Below are 7855 nucleotides of genomic sequence, written 5' to 3' on the forward strand. Positions count from 1 at the left end.
TCGTAATTCTTTGTTCATATAGTGCCTTACAATTTGCAAAGAGATTTCACACAAATCATTATTATTCATTTACTCATATATTAAAAAATATTTCAGTGTCTACTATATACCAGGCACTGTGCTGGGCCCTGGGAATATAAAGACCAAAGAGACACAGCTCTTGATCTCCAGGAGCTCACAGGCTCAACAGGGAGGCACATAAGGCAATAGACAGGATACTATACTCAAAAGTAAACTTCTGATCATGGTTTGGATTTTAAATAGCTCTCTTTAAAACTGGGAAGTGAATATATTGACTAATGGACACTGGCATTTTTTTCCATTTGACAGTTTTATTGTGTGTGTATGTGTGTGCGTGTGCATGTGTGTGCATAAAAACTGAATAAATTAGCATTTTGGCTTATAGATTAGTCTCTTAAGAGCACAGCCAAAACTTAACCTCTACTAGGTAACAGGACAAATGTAAGGACCTGATCCTTGAACTTGAAGCCTGTAATCCATGACCCTTGGTGATCCCACCAAGGCTCACACAAACAGGGGAGCCCAGTCTGGTCAGTCCCCTATTCCTGCTTTACTTCTCAACATTGGCCAATAATGCCAAATATACAAAGGATTCCTGTAAAAGGTAAAACTTTTTTTCTCCTTTGCTGGCATCTGTGTTGTAACTCACACATAAGGATCTAAGCCTTTTCCCGTGCTGCTTTGTAACTCTGGCATCATTCAAAGTGGAAATGGATTCTGATGGCGTAAGTGTTATTTCCTGGGCAATAAACATCTTAAATAGAGAAGTGAGTCAGCAGAGCACATGAAACTGATGAACCAAGATTAGTCACATGGGTAGTAGAGCTGCTTAATCTGAATATAACTTTCTCTTCAGATCATTTCCCTTGAAATTGGGTGGAAATCCCCAAAACTCTTGCTCAATTTGGCAGCTGCAAGGGTGAGCTAAGGCAGTAGTACTCTGGCAATACTGCAGTGGTAGCTGTAGCTATTTGAATAATCACAGTAGTTAATCCATTTTAATTTGACCTTTCCTTTATGTGCTTTAAAATGTATGAATTATTAGGAATATTGTAATATCCAACTATAAGGAAAGATGATTAAGAAAAGGACTCAGAACCGTAGCAAAAACTAAATGCTGTTTCATTCTAATTTGGGGATGCTTCAGAATGAAGCAGTCCTGTGTTCTCAGAAATAAAAAAGGAGGGCATGGTGGGATGCAGTGTGACTGTTTTGGTAGGACTAGTTAGTAATCTGATTACCTATCTCAAGGTCTCAAAATCTATATCTGAAAGTTACCTCATTTCTTTTCCTCATTGCAATGAAAAATAACCTTTAATTTCAAACCTGAATTTTTACACTGGGGACACAGAAATCTTATTTCTCAAGTTCTATGATAATTGATTCTAAGTGTAGTTTGATGCCTGGTGGGGCAGAACTTTAAGATTATACTGCTTTTTGACTTGAAGTGGAGGCAGTCAATCACTTACAGCAGAAATTACCCGAAGGAATCACTTGATTGGCTTTTCCTGACTGTGGAATTGTGACTCCTTTCTCCATTGCCCAAGGGAGAGCGTATATCTTCCCTCCCCTCTTCCAGTTTCCTTAGTGTGCATGGCTCTGAGTGAGAGGTGAAAACTTATATGAAGAACTCAGGGAACCTCTTGAAAGGATACATCTCTAAGAGTCCAATCTTTGCCCTAACGTTCAAGGTTAGGGAGTGTAGTGGGAGGGAAACTCCATGGCTGACTTGAAGACTTCATGACAGGTAATGCCAGGAGTTCCAGTTCCCTGCTATAAAATAACCAGGATGGCTGGAGATGGAACGAGTGAGCTGGCCTTTGTGCTGGTGGCATGAGGAGGTGAAGGGCACAGTGCTGGAAACTGACCTCATCCAGCTTTTATGGGGCAGACTTGCCTCCTGGGAAGTAGCTGCATCAAAAGAGCTGTCACCTTGAGAACATTTAACTGAACTTCACACTGAGGCATGAGCTTGACTTCTCTCAAGGAACTCCAGTCTAGACTGTAGCAGCAAATGGAAAGTCCCTAAGACTTTCCTCAGGGCATCTGTGCAACTAGCTCCCAGAGTGACCCTTCCAGAAACAGCTGATCTGGTGGCGACAGAGGCATCCTTCAGCTACTAGTGTCAAGAGAGCTTGAGTCTCTCTTTCCCTCTCTTTGTGCACTATCCTTGCACAGAGTTCATGAACCCTTAAGGGGAAGCAGAAGGCCTTGAGGAGACTGAACTAGACTTGCACTTGGGAGGCTGAGAATTGCATTTTAGGGGGAGGGCATTGTTCACTCCAGCTGTGCAGTTGGATACCACAGTTAAAGAAGTAATGGTTTACACATATAAGTACAAATAAACATTTTAAATAAGGCTTAATTCTCCGTGTGAAAAATAAGGGAAGATGTCCCCCCTCCCTTTTCTTAGAGCATTTACTTTAGAAAACTTGTAAGTTTTTTCTGTCTCTCTGAAATATATGTAAACACTTTTAAAAGTTAAATAAGCCTTTTGTTAGATTTATGACCCAGGAATGTCTCTCTCAAGGGCTTGGGGGCCATCCCTTTGAAACATCCAAGGAAGATGTTTCCCTATCTCATTCTCTGTGGGCGGTAAGAGCCAAACTTCTGTGGGCACCTGAACTAAATACCTCCTGTCATAGAAATAGAAATTTAATTAATACAGATGGTCACCCCAATTACCAGGTGAACTGAAGACGAACTATGTGTAATAAATGGTGTTATCATGTCTTCTTACTCAAAAACTTGTTATTGCTTGTCTTGAGAACATGTACTTACGTTGTATAAGTGGGTGAGATTTCTTTTTGTCTTTGTAATCTTTTAACAGATTGCCTGCGATGTGCATTGCATCCTTGTTTAATGCTTATTCAATAATAAGAATGTTTTCTTTCTCTTCCTTTGTGGAGAGATTTTCTAGGTTGGGAGAAGATTTTGTTTTTAATTATAATTTGCCAACACACACTAATGCCACAACCCAAAAGAACAACAGATGTGAAGAAAGAAAAATTTACGTCTAATTGACTCCCTGCTTCAGAAGACCTGACTTCTAATTTATTAATCTCTGACTTTACAAGAGAGCTGCTGCCTTATCTTTTTTCCCTTTGTCTCTTACTCTTCCCCTCAGTTTTTCCCACTTTCTTATATTGCCTGTCTCTCTTTTATCCTGTTAAAAGATAACTGTCAAAATAAGGTAAAGTCTTGACTCATACAAATATAAAATTGAACACATGTTAAAGATTTAATTCTATTCATTAATCAGTGAGGGAACCAGGAAGAGGCAGCAACAAGTTCAAATGAGAATCCAAAGAACAGGCCATTTTTAGATCAAGAATATTGAAATAAATGTGCAAATTGTAGCAAAACTGGTTTTCCTGAAGGGAGAAGGGAAGTCAATTGCCCTTCCACTAGATAGACCAGAACTTGCATGTTCAAAGACAAGAATTATTTTGTGCTGCTATCGGTTATGTACAACTTACATAGTGGTAAAATAGCTCCCATAGAATTGGAACCAGATAACTGGAGGTGTCTCCTTAAGACAATGCAATTTGATATGAAAACAACCTAAGTGTCCATCAATGGATGAATGGATAAAGAAGATGTGGTGTATATATTATAGTGGAATATTATTTGGCCATAAAAAGAATGAATATCTTGCCATTTGAGACAATATGGATGTACCTTGATGGCATTATGCTAAGTCAAATAAGTCAGACAGGGGAAGGCAAATACTGTATGATCTCATTTATATGTGGAATCTAAAAGAAAAGCAAAAAGAAAATCCAAGCTCATAGATACAGAGAACAGATTGGTGGCTGCCAGAGATGGGGATGGGGTGGGCAAAATGGGTGAAGGGAGTCAAAAAGTACAAACTTCCAGTTATAAACTAAATAAGTCAGGGGGTTGTAATGAGAGCACAGCAACTATAGTTAATAATACTGTATTGCATATTTGAAAGTTGCAAGAGAGATCTTAAAAGTTCTCACCACAAGAAAAAAATTCTGTAACTATGTGTGGTGACAGATGTTAACTAGTTCTACTGTGGTGATCACTTCACAATATATACAAGTATTGAATCATTGTGTTGTACATCTGAAACTAATATAATGTATATCAATTAAGCCTCAGTAAAAAAAGACAATGCAGTTTTCCACTGAACACAAATTTTTCTCTATGGTCTTATTCTTCTTATTGTAAGAAAATAAAACAAAACACACATGACGACACTTTTGAGAAGTTGACAGTATGTAGTAATTGTTTCCTCTTTTTCTCTACCAAAACAAGTCTTTTACTTTAAGTCTGATTAAAAATCATCTAACCTAGGAAGAGTTCACTGATTAATCTTACCGAACGTGGCTTCCCTCATATTGCCATCATGATTAGTAAACATTTATATGTGTGTGTGTTTAATGTACTATTTCTGTATCTGACGCTTATTGTCAGAATAAATAATTGTAGCTCTGTAAGGCCATGAATAACTGCAACACTTATTAAGATTACTGGTAAAGGTAAAAAAAAAAAAGTAAGACAATTGCTTTTCTTCAATTTCAAGATGGCAAATAACCTGCCTGACTAATTAAAACAAGCAAAAATACAAGTTTTAAAAGCTAAATGTACTAAATTGATTAATGATTTTGGCTTATATAGATCCAGTCTACAATGTCTTATTTCTTTGCTTTTAACATTTTTCAAATATATATATTTCTATTAGAGATAGGTTCTCTTAGAGATATGTTTCTTAAAAGCAGGTTCTGAGCCTAGTTCATCTTTGTATACCAAGCACCTACAACACCTGGCACATTGTTGGTTCTTATTAATATCTGCCAAATGACTAACTCCCTGACTAAATTTCTTGAGGGCAGAGATCTCGCCTGCTGTCTCTCTGGCACACTCAGTGGATGTTGGCTAGCATTCCTCTACTAATCTCAATTAATCTCTTTCTCTTCTCTCCTTGGGGCCCTGGGATGTACAATAAATAGTATAGTGGTTTATGGGAAAACCTTGTGGCATTGTGAAAAGAGCATGGGATTGACTATGGGGCTGGGAAGTTTGGCACTATGAGGGACTAGTATGTGATCTTGGGGCAAAATAGTTTACTTCGTAAGCTTTCATCTTTTATTTTCTCTGCACCTCAGTTTACTCTTCCGTGCAATGGAAGAGCTTCTAACTTTTTTTTTTAATTGGGGTATTGTGATTATAAGTAAGACCTATTCTGTTGAATTCTATGGAAGCAATTAAAGGACCTGGAAAAATATGGACTTTAATTTAATTTTGGTCATCTGGTGGGGGTTTTAGTATCTGCAAAACAACTCAAGGATATGGCTCAAGGTATCATCTATAGCCCTTGAGGAGGAACTAAAACCTTTGACTTTGTTTTATTGCTAAACTATTATTATTTTTCTTGCTTGGTTGCTATTTTTGTTTCTGCATTTTCTCACTTCTCTGATTAAATTTGCTTTTTGGAACTCAGGGAAGGCCTAGGAGGCTAAAGGTTTTCTACAAACAAGAGGTGGGGACATGGGAGGGTCTGTCTCTGGGAAGGCTCCACAGGGTCCTGCTCAGTTTCAATCCCTCCTTTTCTTTGGTACTCCTCAATCTTAAGGGGAATGGGGGTGATGACCTCTCTGGCTATTTCCTGCTGAATGGGAGCAAAGTCAGTTTTTTAGGATTAGAGGAGAGAATGTCATTGATTTTCATTTTAAAGAATTCTTGAGTCCAGACTTAGCATCAGTATTTTGTATTATGAAAACATTACCTCTCTCTTTGATTGCTTTGTCACAGCACTTGGACAAACATTTGAAAATTAATAGACATATTACAATGAGGATAATGATCAAAATTTACCACTGTAGTATTCCCTGAAAGAGTTCTCCTATTCCAGATGGCATCCAGGAAAATAAGTTCTAGAGTCCTCTTTAAGTACATTCTGTAGCCTAGTAGCCTTTTGAATTATTCTATTTATTTGAGTTTCTGCAGGGGTGTTAATATATTAATAACAGAAGCTATTGGCCACTATACATATGTCTTTTTGTTTGTTTGTTTGTTTTTCTAAAATATAATTTAAAGCAATTTTATTGTCTAGTATTATTCTGGCTAAAAAATCTAGTGCCTGGGGCTTCCCTGGTGGCGCAGTGGTTGGGAGTCCGCCTGCCAATGCAGGGGACACGGGTTCGTGCCCTGGTCTGGGAAGATCCCACATGCCACAGAGCAGCTGGGCCCGTGAGCCATGGCCACTGAGCCTGCACGTCTGGAGCCTGTGCTCCGCAATGGGAGAGGCCACAGCAGTGAGAGCCCCGTGTACCGCAAAAAAAAAAAAAAAAAATCTAGTGCCTTCTGCTTGGAGGCTACTGCTTGAACTATCTCATTTGTTATTACTATTCCTAAATTAAGAGAAAGGTTTCATAGTTATAAGAGAAGACCTTGAGATCATAAGGATGCAATTGGCAGCTGTTAGCAGATATTGGTTTGAGAATGTCTGGTGGTGTCCTTGAGTCTGATATAGTTCAGAAAATTCAGGTTCTCAGTAATACAGGACAGTGTCTCAAATCACGTCCATAATGGCTACTCAGCTCCATTTTGGATGCCTGAACCACAGTTACTCCATTTTGATTTCTTAAAATGCATTATTTTCTTCAGTGGTTAAAACAGATGTACAATGCATGTTTAATAGGCCACAAAACATGCTGTTCTGGTTAGCATAAAAGTTAAGTTAAATAATGTATTAGTCAGAATGACTTCCCCGTGCTTCAATATGTGAAAATTTCCTCTACTATTTTCCCTTTTGATTGGAAAGTTTTTGATAGAAAACACTAATGATCAAAATATTTGTCCCTCAATGCTGGGGTGGTTGTTGCCTGCTCTGGGTCCATCATGTCCCTTGGTGTTAAGCCTCTTTTTCATTTATAAATATTTGCCTAGTTACCTATATTGGGGGAAAACTAATTCAGACACAGTGAACAAACACAGAGGTATGCTAATGGGGAAACATTTTATAGGCTATATATTTTATCAGTTATACCAAATCATGACACAAACATTGTGCATATGATTTTAGCAGTAGACTTAAAGCAAGCAGTGATACATGTCATGAATAGTTATACTCTGAAAACTTCACTAGAGAAGTTTCTTTCCATCCTGAACATCGGGGTCAAAAGTATGGTTAGAAGTAATACAATAACTTTCCATTTTGATAGGGAGACAAACATTTGGTAAACATTTCAATTGAATTAGTAAGATAGATCTTACAGGCCTGGTCTGGATTCTTGGGTCAGTTGCCTACCACTGCTGTCATCTTCTTCTCGTCCTGGTTTGGGGGTATTGTTTGAGGTCAGTAGTCCTTTCAATAGACCAATCTGGTTTAGAGACCCTTCTTAATTGGGAAATATGAATTCAAGAGTCAACTTCCTTCAGTTTCATTGTGCATGAGTTTTAAGAGTACCTGATAAGAGTCTTTTCATCTAGATTAGAGAGAGAGTCTTTAAAATTATTATTATTTTTTCCCTAGTATTCATGATCCCCTGGTTGCAGGTCATGGGCCATCTGATCTTCATCCAAAGATAGATTACTGTGATCAGTTTCAGAAACAAGCTTAGAACATCCTTTTAATAATTCAGTTAAACTTTACAATAATCTAGTATAGCAACAAAGAATCATCTCTGACATAGGTAATAGATACAAAACCTTAATATATATGAAATATCAACAAAGGTATATTATTGAAACGTAATTTTCTGTCTGAATTATCCTCATTTCTAACAAGTCTAGCCAAATTAAGACTAATTTGTTTGCAAAATAAGTCTGGTTGCAATAAACTTGGCTTGATAAGGCTTCTGGG

The sequence above is a fragment of the Orcinus orca genome, chromosome 8 (assembly GCF_937001465.1).
Source record: "Orcinus orca chromosome 8, mOrcOrc1.1, whole genome shotgun sequence".
Classification (NCBI taxonomy): domain Eukaryota; kingdom Metazoa; phylum Chordata; class Mammalia; order Artiodactyla; family Delphinidae; genus Orcinus; species Orcinus orca.